At 39.8% G+C, this 15,971-nt stretch overlaps 1 pseudogene; it reads left to right on the forward strand.

Annotated features, from left to right (window-relative positions):
- The first annotated feature begins 5,044 nt into the window (after nucleotides 1-5,044).
- Nucleotides 5,045-10,305, forward strand: LOC113888037 (annotated as a pseudogene).
- Nucleotides 10,306-15,971: the final 5,666 nt, after the last annotated feature.

A 15,971-nucleotide genomic window follows, 5' to 3' on the forward strand; every position in this document is an offset into this window, starting at 1 on the left:
TGTTAGATGAAGCTGGATCTCATATTTCTGGAGGGCGGTCAGTGTCCAGTGGTGAGTTTTGGGTGTATCTGTGGGTTTGGTATGGCTTTAGGCAACCAATATTTTAATGTTCAAGATTGTATTCCTGTTTTGCTGGAGGACTGCATGGGATGTCTTGTACTGGAGCTTGCTACCTCTTGGGTGGAGCTTAGTCTCAGTGTAGGTTTGGAGGGTCTTGGGTGGACTCTCGTCTATTAATGTTCCCTGGTGTCAGGACTTCTGTGATGCTCCAAAGTTCTGGACTTGAGTCTCCTGTCTCTGGATTTTCATCCCAACTTCTTACAGTAGCATCAAGACTTCTCTGTCAACACAGAAGACCAAGGTTAATGGTGAAACAGCTCTCCAGAGCCAGGAATACCCAAGGAGATTCACAGAGTTATATAGAGAAGAGGAAGGAGGGTGATAGAGGTGACCAGGAGGAGAAGAGGGAGAATCAAAAGTGAATAGAGCAATCAAGCCAGTAATCAAATCCCTCTGTTAAAATGGATATGAAATGTCAGACTGTTAAAGGTACAAAATTAATAACAAATATCAAAAAGAAATATTAAAAAACTAGAATAGATATTAGATTCTCAAAAGTACAATATAAAAAGAATAAAACAAAATTGAACACAAAAATAAAAATAAAATATTGTGGGATCAAATCAGTGTCAGATAATACCTTGTTCTGGCTTGTACTTGTTCTTAAAGTCTACAGTTGCCCCTCAGATACAGAGTCTCAGCTTAGTTGCAGGATTTTAATCTGTTGTTCTTGCCACTTCTAGGCTGTTCCCCCTTCTTTGCTTCAGTTGGCCTCCTCTGCTTGCAAGTCTCTTCAGTATCTAATCTCTGCCCTGGCACAAGGGGGCAATAAGTGGCCACTTACTCAGGCTCACTTGTTCAGTTGTGCTGTGGAGAGGCAGGGACACTGCAAACACTGTTGGCATGTTTGGGTAGCATTTGGGTAGCAATGGGTTTGGGCAGCACTCACTGTGGATGGACCACACAGGGGTTGCCACAGCCCAAAGCAGCATGCACTTCCCAGGTCCAAGTTGCTCAGGCTTCCAGGTGCTCCACGAGGGCACAGTTCTGGGTGGGGTCTGTGTCTCTTGCACTTCCCAGATCCAAGCCACTCAAGCTCTCAGGGGTACCATGAGTGCACAGTCCCAGGTGGGCCATGCATCTCCTCAGGGGAGCTGGTCTCAGGCTGTGACAGTCCTGGCAGATATAAACCATCCAGGATGCCAGGAAGACATAGTTAGTGACCGGCAGCCTGCTCACAGCTTGGAAGGAGATGCGGTCTCTGGGGCCGAGATTGAAGTGGCCCTTTGCCTTCTGCCTCTGGCTGTCACACACCTTCCTCTCTGCCTCTGGGGAGGGCCTTGAAGGGCAGCCAGCTTGCTCTCCTTTGTTATTCGCTAGGGCATGATACTTTGTTCTGTGAGCACCAGGGATCAATCACAGTGAGGCGTTTGAGCCTTCCTGTGGGAAAGGTTCTTTGTTTTTCTTTGTCTCTCTGGCATTCCTATGGTTTGGTTTTCTATGTCATTTTATTTCCCTCAGAATATCTTCATGGCATTCAACACCAGTCCTTACCCTAACGACTGATGATGCATCCGCACCTCCACACCCAGTCCCCACTTGCTAAGGGTGGATGCGAGCATATGAAGCTGCATCTCCACTGGTAACTGCCATTCAGCATGAATTCTGTGGTTGCCAGGAGCCGGTGAGGCATTCCACTCGTGACAAAGGTCATGAGGAAGGAGGCTTGGCATACGCAAAGGCGGGATCGAGCCTCAGGAGTCTCCCCGGATATTCTCGAGCATCTTCCTCCAAAAAAACAGAGTCTGCCTACTTTATTGCTTTGTGCTCTCACCTCTGACTTTACTGGGGGCTGTCCCCACCACCATCTCGCTCTCTCTGTCAAAGAGTTAACTTACAGCTCCAGTTAATAAAGTTCCTGGGCAATTAGGAGTGTTTAAATCCAAACCCCTCAGATGGCTCTCTAACTCGCCTGACAAGTTTACCCGGACTCCTACAGCTATGCATACGATTGTTTACAGTCTCCCAGCCTCGAGAGGCACCGGAAGCTTAAGCTATTCAAATACTTTAGAGCCTCTCAGAGAGTTAGAAACTGTCAGAATAAACTAGTAAAGGATTTCATTGATGAGCCAATGATTGTTGCCAAGTTTTCACATCCCCTGAATTGTATCCTTGAATATGTGTTAATTAATAGTTGGTATGTAGAAAAAATAAGTAGTGGCCTTGGTGTTAGTAACTTTAGACCCTTAAGGTAATAAATTCTTTTCTTTGTTGTAAACCCATTACACATCCGCCCTATAGGAATGCAATTTTATCTTCAGAAGATGGCGCCAAACCTTAAAATAATTACTTTTAGAGAAAATAAGTCTTTGTTGATAAGTCCTTGTCCAGAGTCATAAAATGTTAGTAGGACTTCTGGCCAGAAGATGATGTAAATCACCTAAACCATTTGTATACGATAAATTTGCAGGAAAGAAACCCTGGTTTTTGATAAGGATCAAAAACTGCTGACTTTGCATCCCCTATTATCCTCTATGTGTAACTTAGGGTATATAAGCACCTGTTAAAAATAAAGCTATGGGCCTTGCTCACCAATGCTTGGTCTCCCCATGTCATTCTTTCCTTTAACTTCCGGCTGAAGTCTCCATCTAGAGCGTGGATATCCTCTGCGACCACTAATTTGCCTGGGCTTCTAAGACCCACTCGAGAAGGTGTCTAAGGTGGGGCACCTTCCGCTATTCGAGAGGGTGCCTGCGGCCTCCGTGGTCAGAGCTAACCTGGTGTCATGGGTTATATTGATTTTCCGCGTAAACCAAGCTACTCAGCCTCTTTTCTCCATTGAATTTTCCTACTGAGCTATCCTCATTCTATTACTCTTTATATCTCTAATTACCATTTGAATAGGTCACCGACGCCGTCTCCCCTTCGAATACCCTGGATCAGCCGGGGCTGGTCCTCGGCATGTGGTGATTTTTTTTTTTTTTTTTTTCGGTTATGCTGTCCTCTGAGATTCCAAAGCTCCCCACTGACCCTGACTGTGACGTTTCCTATTGTATGGAAACTTCTCCTTCATAGCACACTCCCCCTGATGGGTCTCCATCCCTAAATCCTTTGTCTCTCTTTTCATCTGTATCTTTTTTCCTACGTCTTTTCAAAGAGATTGGTTTGTCCTTATGGGTATCTGGGGTTTTCCACCAGAATTCAGAGGTTGTTTTGTGGAAGTTATTCTCTGTGAAGATGATCTTTTGATGTGTTTGTGGGAGAGAAAGTGGTCTCCCCATCCTATTCCTCTGCCATCTTGGGACTGCCCCCCCAGCAGCTTACTTTTAAATTCATTTACTCAATTAAATTTATTTTAAACTCAGTCAAAACTGACTGCATGAAACTAACTTTTTCAGCGTCAACTTTCCACAAACATTTTTTTAAAATCACTTTCTGTATCAGTATTTTTGTTTCCCACTGACTTCTAGCACAAAAAGTGCACACAATACCACAAATAAACAAAACAGCTATTGAATTGGGTAGACTTACCCTGCAAACAAAATTGAGTCCATTGACTCAGAAGTTTTGTTGGTTCCTTGTCTCAGCTGTCAAGCACTGGGTGCCATTTCTGGGAATCCTGAAGGAAAGATCCTCAGACAAAATAGTTCTAGGAGTTGTTTAAGATCTTACTGAAACATTCCCTGACCAGAATCAGCTAGCTACAAGCAGCAAGGATCATAGCTGGCTAAGACAAATTTGTTCCTGAGTCGAAACTCACTCTACTCACTGCACAAGAGGACAGTGAATCCAAGAGATGAGGTGCTGAGGCAATGAATATGGTTTTATTCAGAAGACCAACCAAGCAAGAAGATGGCAGACTAACGTCTCAAAATAACCATCTTTTCGCGGTATAGATGCAGGTTTTTTTTAATGGATGGAGATGGGGAGGTGAAGAATGAAAGTAAAGAAGTTCATTAATCTTGCAAATATCTCCTAGGTTGGCAAGCCTCGGGCAGGGAATGTGTTAATTTCTTCCTTCCTGCAATCTTCAAGTGGATAGGGTTATGAAAAAAGGCACTTAAGCTTGTCAGGCAGAAGGACAGGATTCTCTGATGCAGGCCATTATTTATGATTATAATAACAAAAGCAATGGAAAGCAAGTCAAAAAGAAACAGTTGACTTCCGTCTACAACAGAGGGAAAGGCAGAGTCAGTGCTAGTGGACTTTTTAGTTCTGATATAGTTTCAATCAATATCTTCTTGGTTTCCTGCAAAGAAGTTACTCTATTGTTTCTTGTTTTAGAAACTTCTAGACATCAATCAAAGTAAGCATTCCATTCAGTCTGTTTGATCTTACTGCTGGCCTTTTCTAACTCTGCATACAAAAATATCAATTTGGGAATGTCAAAAGAACCCTAATTTGGCCATTTTAGGTTGATATCTCCTTAGTATAATTTCCACAATTAAGTAGGTATTTGCAAGTGCAATTTTGTACATACATAACCCTGGCTGGAGTGTTAGAGGGTACCTTCTGATGCCCCTCATTTCCCATTTTAAGTTGAATTTGTCATTGATAAAATTCATTATTGAAATGGCATTGAAACAGGAAGGAAGTGGGCAGGCCACAACCTTTGAAAGAATGAAATAGCCTGAGGATACAACATAACCTGATTAGAATCAAATGAGTCCAAGATGGCAGACAGGTGAACTTCAACTATACTTTGATCCTCAGTATATGCTTATTGTGGGCTTCCCAGGTGGTTCAGTGGATAAATAATCTTCCTGCAATGCAGTAGACTTGGGTCCGATTCCCAGGTTTGGAAGATCCCCTGGAGGAGGGCATGGTAACCTACTCCAGTATTCTTGCTTTGAGAATCCCCATGGACAGAGGAGCCTGGCAGACTACAGTCCATAGGATCACAAAGAGTCGGACACAACTGAAGCGACTGAGCATGCATTCATCATAACACATCAACAAGCTGAATGACACACTCAGAGGCACCATGACAGTTACAAGGTTGACCATCAAAGAGGTAATTTCATTAGCCTATGAAATTACCCAGCCCATAAAAGCTAACCACGCCACATTTCAAGGCTACACTCTCCCTCTGCATTGGCCCACACTGCCTATGGAATGTGTTTCTCTCTAAATAAATACACTTCTAACCTATCATTTTGTCTCTCACTTAATTCTTTCTGTAATAAGACATCAAGAACCAGGGCTTCATTAGGTCTTGAAACCAGATCTGTGATCTCAGTTAGTTGGAAGACTGTGGGTTTTGGTTGAGTTTGATTCCCAGCCACGTGGGTTTGTGTACCAAACTGGGTTTTGGCTTGATTAGATTCTGACACATGGATTCAAGTCTCAATCTGGGGTGGACAGTTTCAGTGTGGTGGGCAAATGCAATGCTTGTGAGCTTAACTCCTCCAGGAGTCACCCCCAGAGTCATTTCAGCCCTCTTACATGTCTCAGTAACTCTCTTTGGCAGTCTAAGACCACCACAGGTGCTCAGATCACTGAATGGACAATTCTAATCTGAGCTCCCAGATGAGTAGGTGTTTTAATTAATGAGTGAATTTCCCTATGGGACTACTGCACAATATGAGGACTTGGCCTTCACCATTCCTATAAATTTCTCGGTCATCTTGCCTCTTCTTTGAAATAAAGCTCTCATGTGATATCTTCACTTTTATCCTGAAAAATTCTATAAGGGCAGCCAAATTGACGAAAAGCAACAGATCAGCCTCTTACCTAACTACTCAGCACAGATCACTCAGTCTCCTACAACTGTTAAACCTCAATGTATTTCCTCTGAGTCCCACTCAATGTCTAAACACTGAGTGGGAATGCCCCAGTATATTTCAACTGCCCCCCTCCATATCTTTCAACTGGGAAGGGGTAGGTAACCTGGTCCACCATCAAATAAACCTCTGGACTCTCTGAGGATGTATAAGCCACCGCTGGTACTAAATCTACTGTTCCTCAAACCGTTCAGGTGAAGGAGGGAAATCCACACTGGGTCACTTCATAGTCACCATAACTGTTGACTAAAAAAGGATGCACAACATGAGAGTTGTGAGTTAAATTTCACTTGGGGCAAAATTAGGACTGCAGCCTGGGAGATGGCACTTCAGATAGCTCTGAGAAACTGTTACAAAGAGGTAGTGAGAGAATATCAATATATATAAGATTTTGGTGAAGTGGGAGCTCAATGCAATCAAGCACTTGTCTTACAAAAAGTTTTCTGCTAGTCACCAGGAATTGATGTCTCCATGAAGGGGTTTAGGACAAGATACTATTTAATGCTTTTCTAGACATGAGGAGATGCAAGGATTGAGATCATGAAATCAATTCCTGAAAATATCTGTCTAAAGACCTTTCTTCTAGTTTCCATGGAGCAAAAAATGCCTCATTCTCCAGCCTGAACTCCCTTCACAGTGTGTTGAAGGTCAACAGTTGCAGCAGCACATGATTCAGTCTCCACAGAGGCAGTTGGCAAATGCCCTTGACAAGCATCAATTGGTAGTTGACATAACCAAAAAACACTCACAGATTAACATTTTGGGAGACAATTTGTGCTCCCTGTTTCACCTTTGGATTAATGTATGCAGTTCTCAAATTTGCATTTAGCATCAACTGGAATGAGTGACATTATCTTAATGTTCATTTAAGTCAGAACTTATACAAGAAAAACAATGGTTGAATGAAGATGACTATTTCAGAGACTCAATAATGTTCATGCTGTTTTCTAATAGTGTATACAGCCATTTTAGTGGGTACAGATCAGAGTTTTTACAGTTTACTTGGAGTATTTAAAATGGAAGCAGTAGAGAAATAAGACAAGCTTTCAAGAAACTGGTATTTAAACTACATCTTGATAAAAACCTGAGTAACTCAAATGTACATAATGATTTTTTAAAAATACAGAATATGAACTACTCAAAGATGAAGATCTGTGGAAAAAGTATGACAAATATATAGAGAGGGGACTTACTGATAATAAAGGAGACTACTATGAAAGCTAGAATTGTTATCCTTATGGTTTTAGTATTTATGATGAAGATCCTGAAATCATAGCATTGGATAGAAGAGAATTTGACACTGCTGTTAATTCTGGATGCCAGGGACCAGCCCCAGCTGATCCAGGGTATTCGAAGTGGGGACGGCATCAGCGACATATTTATTTAAATATTTTATCAAAGATATAAAGAGTAATAGAATGAGGATAGCTCAGTAGGAAAATTCAGCGGAGAAAAAAGGCTGAGTAGCTTGGTTTATACAGGAGACCAATAAAACTTCAAGACAACAAGTTTGCACCACTTATGTAGGCCGCAGGCGTCCTTCCATTCTCCCGAAGGAGAGGAGACACTGAGGCCTCCCCGGTCGGATCTTAGAAGCCGAGGCATAATTAGTAAGCATGGTGGGTTCCGCGCTCCAGATGGAGACTCAGCCAGAATTTGGGAGAGAGAGCAACATGGGGAGACCAAGTTTCGGTGAACAAGGCCCGCACTTTATTTTCCAAAGTAGTTTTTATACCTTAAGTTGTGCATAGAGGATAATGGGGGAAGGGGTGGAGTCATGCAGGTACAGCAGTTCCTGGTCCTAATCGAAGCCAGGCTTTCAAACTTATCATATGCAAAAGTTCAGGTGAATTACATCATCTTCTGGCCAGGAGGCCTGTTAGCATTTTAAGAAACTTATCTTTCTCTAAAGGTGATTATTCCAAAGTCAGGCACCAGCCTCCAAAAAAGCATTGGACAAAGCTGCATTCCTATAGGGCAAAGGTGAGGTGGGCTCAATCAAGAAAAGAATTAACTCAAGGGTCCAAGGTTACAAACATTGAGGCTACTACTTACATTTCTATACACCCATTATATCAGTCAATACACTGCCAAGGACACAGTAGGTAAGGAGTATGGAGACTTAGCAGCAAACATTGGCCCAATAAGTGAAAAACCCTTCACCAATACAATTTCTAATCAATCTTTTAACTACTCAAAGGAATCGGTGTTTAGACAGTTTAGAACATCTCCTGCCTCTCACAGTTGGGAGGCTCTGAACAATCACATGTGGCCGGAAAAACCTATTCAGGCAGGCTAGAGGATTTCCAAAGGAGTTTGTAGGTTAAACACTGTCACACCCAGGAGTTATCAACTGGAGCTGTAAGCTAACTCTTTTTTCAGAGAGAGGCAGTGGGGGACAGCCCCCCCCCCCCCCCGTAAAGTCAGAGGTGTAGGTGAAAGTACAAAGCAGAAAGTAGGCAGACTCTGGTTTTGGGGGTAGATGCTCGAGAATTTCCAGGGAGACTCCTGAGGCTCGATCCCGCCTTTGCGTATGCTGAGCCTCCTTCCTCATGACCTTTGCCATGGGTGGAGCTCACTCCCCGCATCTGGAGATCTGTGGCTTGTGAACTTTTACTCCCCAGGGTGTTCACATTGCCATAATTTGCCTCTCACATGGAAAGACTTTGCTAAAGAAGTAGATGGGTTGCTTCTAATTAGAGCTGTTAACTGTGGTGATGACAGAATGCTTTGCTGAATGAAAAGAGTCAACAGTTTTCCCAGCCTCTTCGATTTTAGATGTAGAATGGCTGTAGTGAAATATCACAGGCATAGATCAAAAAGAAAGTTTAGTGAATTTTGCCATGCAGCATGTTAGAAGCCCAGTGACAGAATTATGGACAAGAAATTGTGTTAGCTTCATACAAACTGTGTTTTCTACTGGTATTAGCTAGCTGATCACTTTTTGTTCCAAAGGAGATTGTGTGACTTCACAAACAGGTCTAAGGTTAAGTGGTGTGTTGGATGGTCTTGTTAATGTAGAATGGATAGACTGTGCCACCCAGGACAATCTTTATAAAAGTTTGGATATACAAGTACTACTGCTTATTTTCCTTCTAGAGCCACTTTAAATAACAATGAGAAAAGCAGTGTCTTGTTTCTTACTTAATTGGATGCTAAAGAAATATATTTGGAAATAATATATTTGGAAATATTGGAAATAATCTTCCACATTTTAAACTACTTTCAGCAAACACAGTAGAGGGTCATTTGGCTCATCATCCATCAATGGCTTTTATTTTTTCATTTTGGAAAAAATGAAAATTTAATTGATCTTGAGTTGAAGAAACTAAAGCCTCTACTTAAAAATAAATGTATTCAACCATGTCTAGCAATATTTAAAGGACAAGTAATCAAATAATTTGGAATTCATCATGGAAAGAAGATTCTATATGATATGCTTGCCTTTGCCAAAGAAAGTGTTAATTCTCATCTTACCACACTTGAATCTCAACATTTTCCTGCCAATGACAAAGAACCATGGCTAGCTGATTTTTTTGCCCCTTGGTGTCCACCATGTAGAGCTTTATTGCCAGAGTTATGAAAAGCATCAAAGCATCTTTATGGTCAGCTTAAGTTTGGTACATTAGATTGTACAGTTCAGGAAGGACACTGTAACATGTGTAACATTCAGGCTTATTCAACAGCAGTGGTATTCAACAAATCTAAAATTCATGAATATGAAGGACATCACTTTGCTGAACAGATCTTGGAGATCATAGAGGACCTTATAAATTCTTCAGTGATTTCCTTGACACTGACCACTTTCAATGAGCTAGTTAAACATAGAAAATGTAAAGTCTGGATGATTGATTTCTAGTCTCCATGATGTTATCCATGTGAAATCTTAATGCTAGAATGGCCTAGATATTAACTGAACTGATCAATGTGGGCAATATAGACTGCCAACAGTATCATTCCTTTTGTGCCCAAGAAAATGTTCAGAGACAAGCTGAAATGAATTTTTTTCTCAAAAATCAAATAAAGCTAATCAATATCATAGTTACAATAGTTAGAATAGAGATGTTTATTCCCTAGGACTATGGAGTGTAGGATTTTAACCTAAATATCTACAGATCTAACACCTCAGACTTTCAGTGAAAAAGTTTTACAAAGGGAAAAACCATTGGGTGGTTGATTTCTATGCTCCTTGGTGTGAATCTTGTGAAAACTTTTCTCCAGAGTTAGAGTTCTTGGCTAAGATGATTAAAGAAAAAGTGAAAGCTGGAAAAGTAGACAGGCTTATGCTCAAACCTGCCACAAAGCTTATCCAACTGTTAAATTGTATCCTTATGAAAGGGCAAAGAGAAATACTTGGGGAGAGCAGATAGATTCCAGAAATGCAAAAGATATTAATACCTTAATATATGAAAATCTGCAAAGCCACAAAAATCATGGAAAGAGAAATATTAATGAAATTTAATGATGTTAAAAACGAAGAAAAATTGAAAAGAAATTGACAGGTGACATCAGAAGACACGTTTTCAGAATGTTACTATATAGGTGATGGGAATAAATGAACATTATCTTGGACTTCAAACTGCACTGCCTGAATTCTGTACAACATTGATATAAATGAAGGGTTTGCAGCTGTTTTCTATAAAGGACCTGATTATGAATATTTTAGGCTTTGTAGACCATATATAGTTATTTGTCACATATTTTGTTTTTGTTTTGTTTGAAAACCTTTAAAAATGTAAAAATCAATCTCAGATCCAGGTTGTACACAAATAGATCATTAGCCATATTCCACTCATGAGCCACAGATTGCTGACCCCCAGAAAAATATTTAGGTTGACTGTGTCAAACATGATACTGCTCTATGGTAAGTTATACAAAATGCACTTTATTATTTAAAATTTTGTGGCTGACTTGAAAAGAGAATTTGGTTTTCAGTCACCTGTTCTCCTAAAAATTCTCTGAAAATGATTCTTTGACCATGTATTTCATTTAAAAACAGACTCAAATGTGGGGAAATAAACAAGTCCCATATATTCATGCTAAAAAATGTGAATCAGCTGCATGTAAACATATATCCCTTCCCTCTTGAGCCTCCTTACAACTACCCCATTCCACCCCTCTAGGTCATCACTGAGCAATGAGCTGAGCTACGCTACTTGTTCTATACAGCAACTTCCCACTAGCTATCTGTTTTACATATGGTAGTGTATATATGTCACTGCCACTCTCTCACTTCATCCCACCCTCCTCTTCCCTCCCTGTATCCACGACCCCATTCTCTATATCTGTATTATAGCAAATAGGTTCATCAATACCATTTTTCTATAATCTATTAAATATGCATTAATATAGGATATTTGCCTTTCTCTTTTTGACTTACTTAACTTTTATCACAGACTCTATGTTCATCTACATCACTATAAATGACACAATTTTGTTCTTTTTATGGCTGAGTAATATTCTTTATACATATGTACCACAACTTCATTATCCATTCATCTGTAGATGGACATTTAAGTTGTTTCCATGTCCTGGCTATTGTAAATAGTGCTGCAGTGAACACTGGAGTTGTACTCCTTTTGAATTATGGTTTTCTCAGAGTATGTGCCCAGGAGTGGGATTTCTGGGTGGAATAGTAGTTTTAATTATAGTTTTTTATGGAAGCTCCATACTGTTCTCCATAGTGGGTATGTCAATCTACATGCCCACCAACAGTGTCAGAGGGTTCCCTCACCTCCACATCCTCTCCAGTAGTTACAGTTTGTAGATTTTTGATGGTGGTAATTCCAATTTGTGTGAGGTGATACCTCATTGTAGTTTTGACTTGCATTATCCTAATAATTAGAGATGTTGAGCGTCTTTTCACGTGTTTCTTGGCCATCTATATATCTTCTTTGGATAAATGTCTTATTTATTTATTTATTGGTTGCACTGGGTATCCATTGTGGTCTATGGGCTTCTCATTGCAGTGGCTTCTCTTGATCCAGAGCATGGGCTCTAAGAAAATGAGCTTCAGTAGTTGCAGCTCACAGGCTCAGTTGTTGTGGCTTGTGGGCCTGAGTGCAGGCTCAGTAGTTGTGGTACACTGGCTTTACCTGCTTCTCAGCTTGTGGACTCTTTATGAACCAGCAATTGAGCCCATGTCCCCTGCATTAGCCGGCAGATTCCTATTCACTGTGCCATGAGGGAGGTCTGAGAAATGTCTATTTAGGTATTCCACCTATGTTTTGATTGGGGTGTTTGCTGTTTTCATGTTGAGCTGCTTGAATGTTTTAGAAATTAATCCTTTGTCAGTTGTTTCATTTGCAATTATTTTATCCCATTCTGATGTTTGTCTTTTTGTCGGGTTTAGGGTTGCCTTTGCTGTGTAAAAACTTTTATATTTAGTTAGTCCCATTTGTTTATTTTTGTTTTCATTTTCATTACTCCAAGAGGTGGGTCAAAAAGGACCTTGCTGCAATGTATGTCCAACAGTGTTCTGCCTATGTTTTCCTCTTAAGAGTTTTATAGTGTCTGTCCTTACATTTAGGTCTTTAATCCATTTTGGGTTTCTTTTTGTGAATGATATTAAGAAGTGTTCTAATTTCATTATTTTACATGTAGCTGTACAGTTTTTGCAGCACCATTACTGAAGAGGCTGTCTTTTCTCCATTGTATGTTCTTGCCTTCTTTGTGATGATAGGGATAGCTTATGGAGAACAGTGCCAATGTTCATGGTCTCTGAAGGAGAAAATTTCACTCCAGGACCCAAAAGACACTGTCTCAGTCACTCAGGGCTTTGTGTAGCAAAGTTTTATTAGTTTAAAAAGGATAGAGAAAGCCTCCAGCAAAAGGCACTGGAAGGGGGTAAGTGAGTACCTGCCTCACTAGTTTAAGCAGGGCATTATATCCTTTTCAACTGACTGTTAAGAATAGATAAGAACAGTTCAAGGCTGTACAAGTTCCATTAGACCCTTTCCCAAGGTATAGGTCCTGAGATAACTTCAGTAAAAGATTAGCCAGCCAGAAGGAACATGTTCCAGGCACTGTGTTTCTGGACCAGATGTACTATTGCTGAGAAACAGGCTCTCAGGCAAGATTTGTTACAATTATAATTATTAACATAGAATCTAAGAAAAGCATTTCCATGAGTAAGACACTCTGTGCTGTGTGGTCATTAGATACTAAAGAAAGACAAGTTCTTGGGTAAGATACATTGTTGCACAAGGCTTGAGGAAAGCATGAGTGAGAATGTTCACCTGCTCCTTAATGGGCCCCAGACTGCCTAAGCTTTAATCCTCTCAGTTAAAGGTGGCTTTGACCATAGGTGTGTGAGTTTATTTCTGGACTTTCTATCCTGTTCAACTGAGCTGTGTTTCTCTTTTTGTGGCAGTGCCATACTATCTTGATTACTGTAGCTTTGTAGTATAAGCTGAAGTCAGGGAGCCTGATTACTCCAGCTCTATTTTTCTTTCTCAAGATTGCTTTGGCTATTTGGGGTGTTTAGTGTTTCATGACAAACTATAAATTTTTTTGTTCCAGTTCTGTGAAAAAAGTCATTAGTAATTTGATACAGCTTTCACTGAATCTGTGGATTGCTTTAAGTAGTATAGTCATTTTCAAAATGATGATATATCTCTCCATCTGTTGTTAGTGTTGTCTTTGATTTCTTTCATCAGTCTTACAGCTTTCTTTCTGTCTTTTCATAGGTTTATTCCTAGGTATATTATTCTCTTGGTTGCAAAGGTAAAAGGAATTGTTTCATTAACTTCTGATCTTTCATTGTTAGTGTATAGGAAAATAAGAGATTGCTGTACATTAATTTTGTATCCTACAACTTTACTGAATTCTTTCATGAGTTCTAGTAGTTTTCTGGTAGCATCTTTAGGATTTTCAATGTATAGTATCATCATCTGCAAACAGTGACAGTTTTACTTATTCTTTTCCAATATCAGTTCAATTCAGTTCAGTCGCTCAGTCGTGTCTGACACTTTGCGACCCCATGAATCACAGCACGGCAGGCCTCGCTGTCCATCACCAACTCCTGGAGTTCACTCAAACTCATGTCCATCGAGTCAGTGATGCCACCCAGCCATCTCATCCTCTGTCGTCCCCTTCTCCTCCTGCCCCCAATCCCTCCCAGCACGAGAGTCTTTTCCAATGAGTCAACTCTTCGCATGAGGTGGCCAAAGTATTGGAATTTCAGCTTTAGCATCAGTCCTTCCAATGAATACCTAGGACTAATCTTTAGGATGGACTGGTTGGATCTCCTTGCAGTCCAAGGGACTCTCAAGAGTCTTCTCCAACACCACAGTTCAAAAGCATCAATTCTTCGGCACTCAGCTTTCTTCACAGTCCAACTCTCACATCCATACATGACCACTGGAAAATCCATAGGCTTGACTAGATGGACCTTTGTTGGCACTAAGTAATGTCTCTGCTTTTGAATATGCTATCTAGGTTGGTCATAACTTTCCTTCCAAGAAGTAAGCGTCTTTTAATTTCATGGCTGCAATCACCATCTGCAGTGATTTTGGAGCCCAGAAAAATAAAGTCTGACACTGTTTTCCCTGTTTCCCCATCTATTTCCCATGAAGTGATGGGACCGGATTCCATGATCTTCATTTTCTGAATGTTGAGTTTTAAGCCAACATTTTCACTCTCCTCTTTCACTTTCATCAAGAGGCTTTTTAGTTCCTCTTCACTTTCTTCCATAAAGGTGGTGTCATCTGTATATCTGAGGTTATTGATATTTCTCCCAGCAATCTTGACTCCAGCTTGTGCTTCTTCCAATATAGATCCATTTTATTTCTTTTTCTGCTCTGATTGCTTTGGCAATAACAACCAAAATTATGTTGAATAATAGTGGTGAAAGTGGGCAGTCTTGTCTTGATCCTGATATTAGAGGAAATGCTTTCAGTTTTTCACCCATTGAGAATAATGTTTGTTGTGGGTTTCTCATATATTACCTTTATTAGACTGTGATATGTTCCCCTCTCTGCCCATTTTCTGGAGAGGTTTTTTTTTTTTTTTTTTAAATCATAAATGGGTGTTGAATTTTTTTAAAGCATTCCCTGCATCTATTGAGATGATCATATAGCTTTTATCCTTCAATTTGTTAATATGGTGTATTACAGTGATTAATTTGCATGTATTAAAGAATCCTGGATCCCTGTGATGAAGCCTACTTGATAATGGTGTATGTTATCTTAATATCTTATTGGATCCTACTTGCTAGTATTTGTTAAGAATTTTTGCATCCATGTTCATCAGTGATATTGGCCTGTGTGTGTGTGTGTGTGTGTGTGTGTGTTTTCTGATATCTTTTTCTGGTTTTGGTATTAGCATGATCAGAACCTTGTAGAATGAGCTTGGGAGTGTTCCTTGCTCTTTTTTTGATGATTTTGAGAAGGACAGGTGACAGCTCTTTACTAATTGTTTAATAGAATTCACCTGTGAAGCCATCTGGCTCTTAGCTTGTTTTTTTTTCTGGAAAATTTTAAATTCCAGTATCAATTTCAGTACATCTGATTTGTCTGTTCATAATTTCTTTTCCTTCCTGGTTTAGTCTTGAAATGTACTTTTCTAAGAATTTGTCCATTTATTCGTGGATTGGCATATAGGTGTTTGTAATACCCTCTTATAATCCTTTGCATTTCTGTGTTGTTGTAACTTCTCCTTTTTCATTTCTAATTTTATTGATTTGAGTCTTTTCCCTGTTTTTTGATGAGTCTGGCTAATTGTTTATCAATTTTGTTTCTCTTCTCTAAGAACCAGCATTTAGTTTTATTGATCTTTGCTACTGTTTCTTATTTCTTTTTCATTTATTTATGCTCTGATCTTTATGATTTCTTTCCTTCTACTGACTTTGGGTTTTGCTTGTTCTTGTTTTTCTAATTGCTTTAGGTTGTAAGGTTAGGTTGACTACTTGAGATTTGGGGATTTTTTTTTTGAGGTAAAACTGTATTGCTATAAACTTCCCTCTTAAAACTGCTTTTGTTGCATCACACAGGATTTGCATGGCTGAGTTTTCATTGTCGTTTGTTTTTATGTAGTTTTTATTTCCTCTTTGATTTCTTCAGTAATTTCTTGATTATTTAGTATTGTATTGGTTATTCTCCACGTGTTTGTATTTTTTACATTATTTTA

Source organism: Bos indicus x Bos taurus, chromosome X, assembly GCF_003369695.1.
Source record: "Bos indicus x Bos taurus breed Angus x Brahman F1 hybrid chromosome X, Bos_hybrid_MaternalHap_v2.0, whole genome shotgun sequence".
NCBI lineage: Eukaryota > Metazoa > Chordata > Mammalia > Artiodactyla > Bovidae > Bos > Bos indicus x Bos taurus.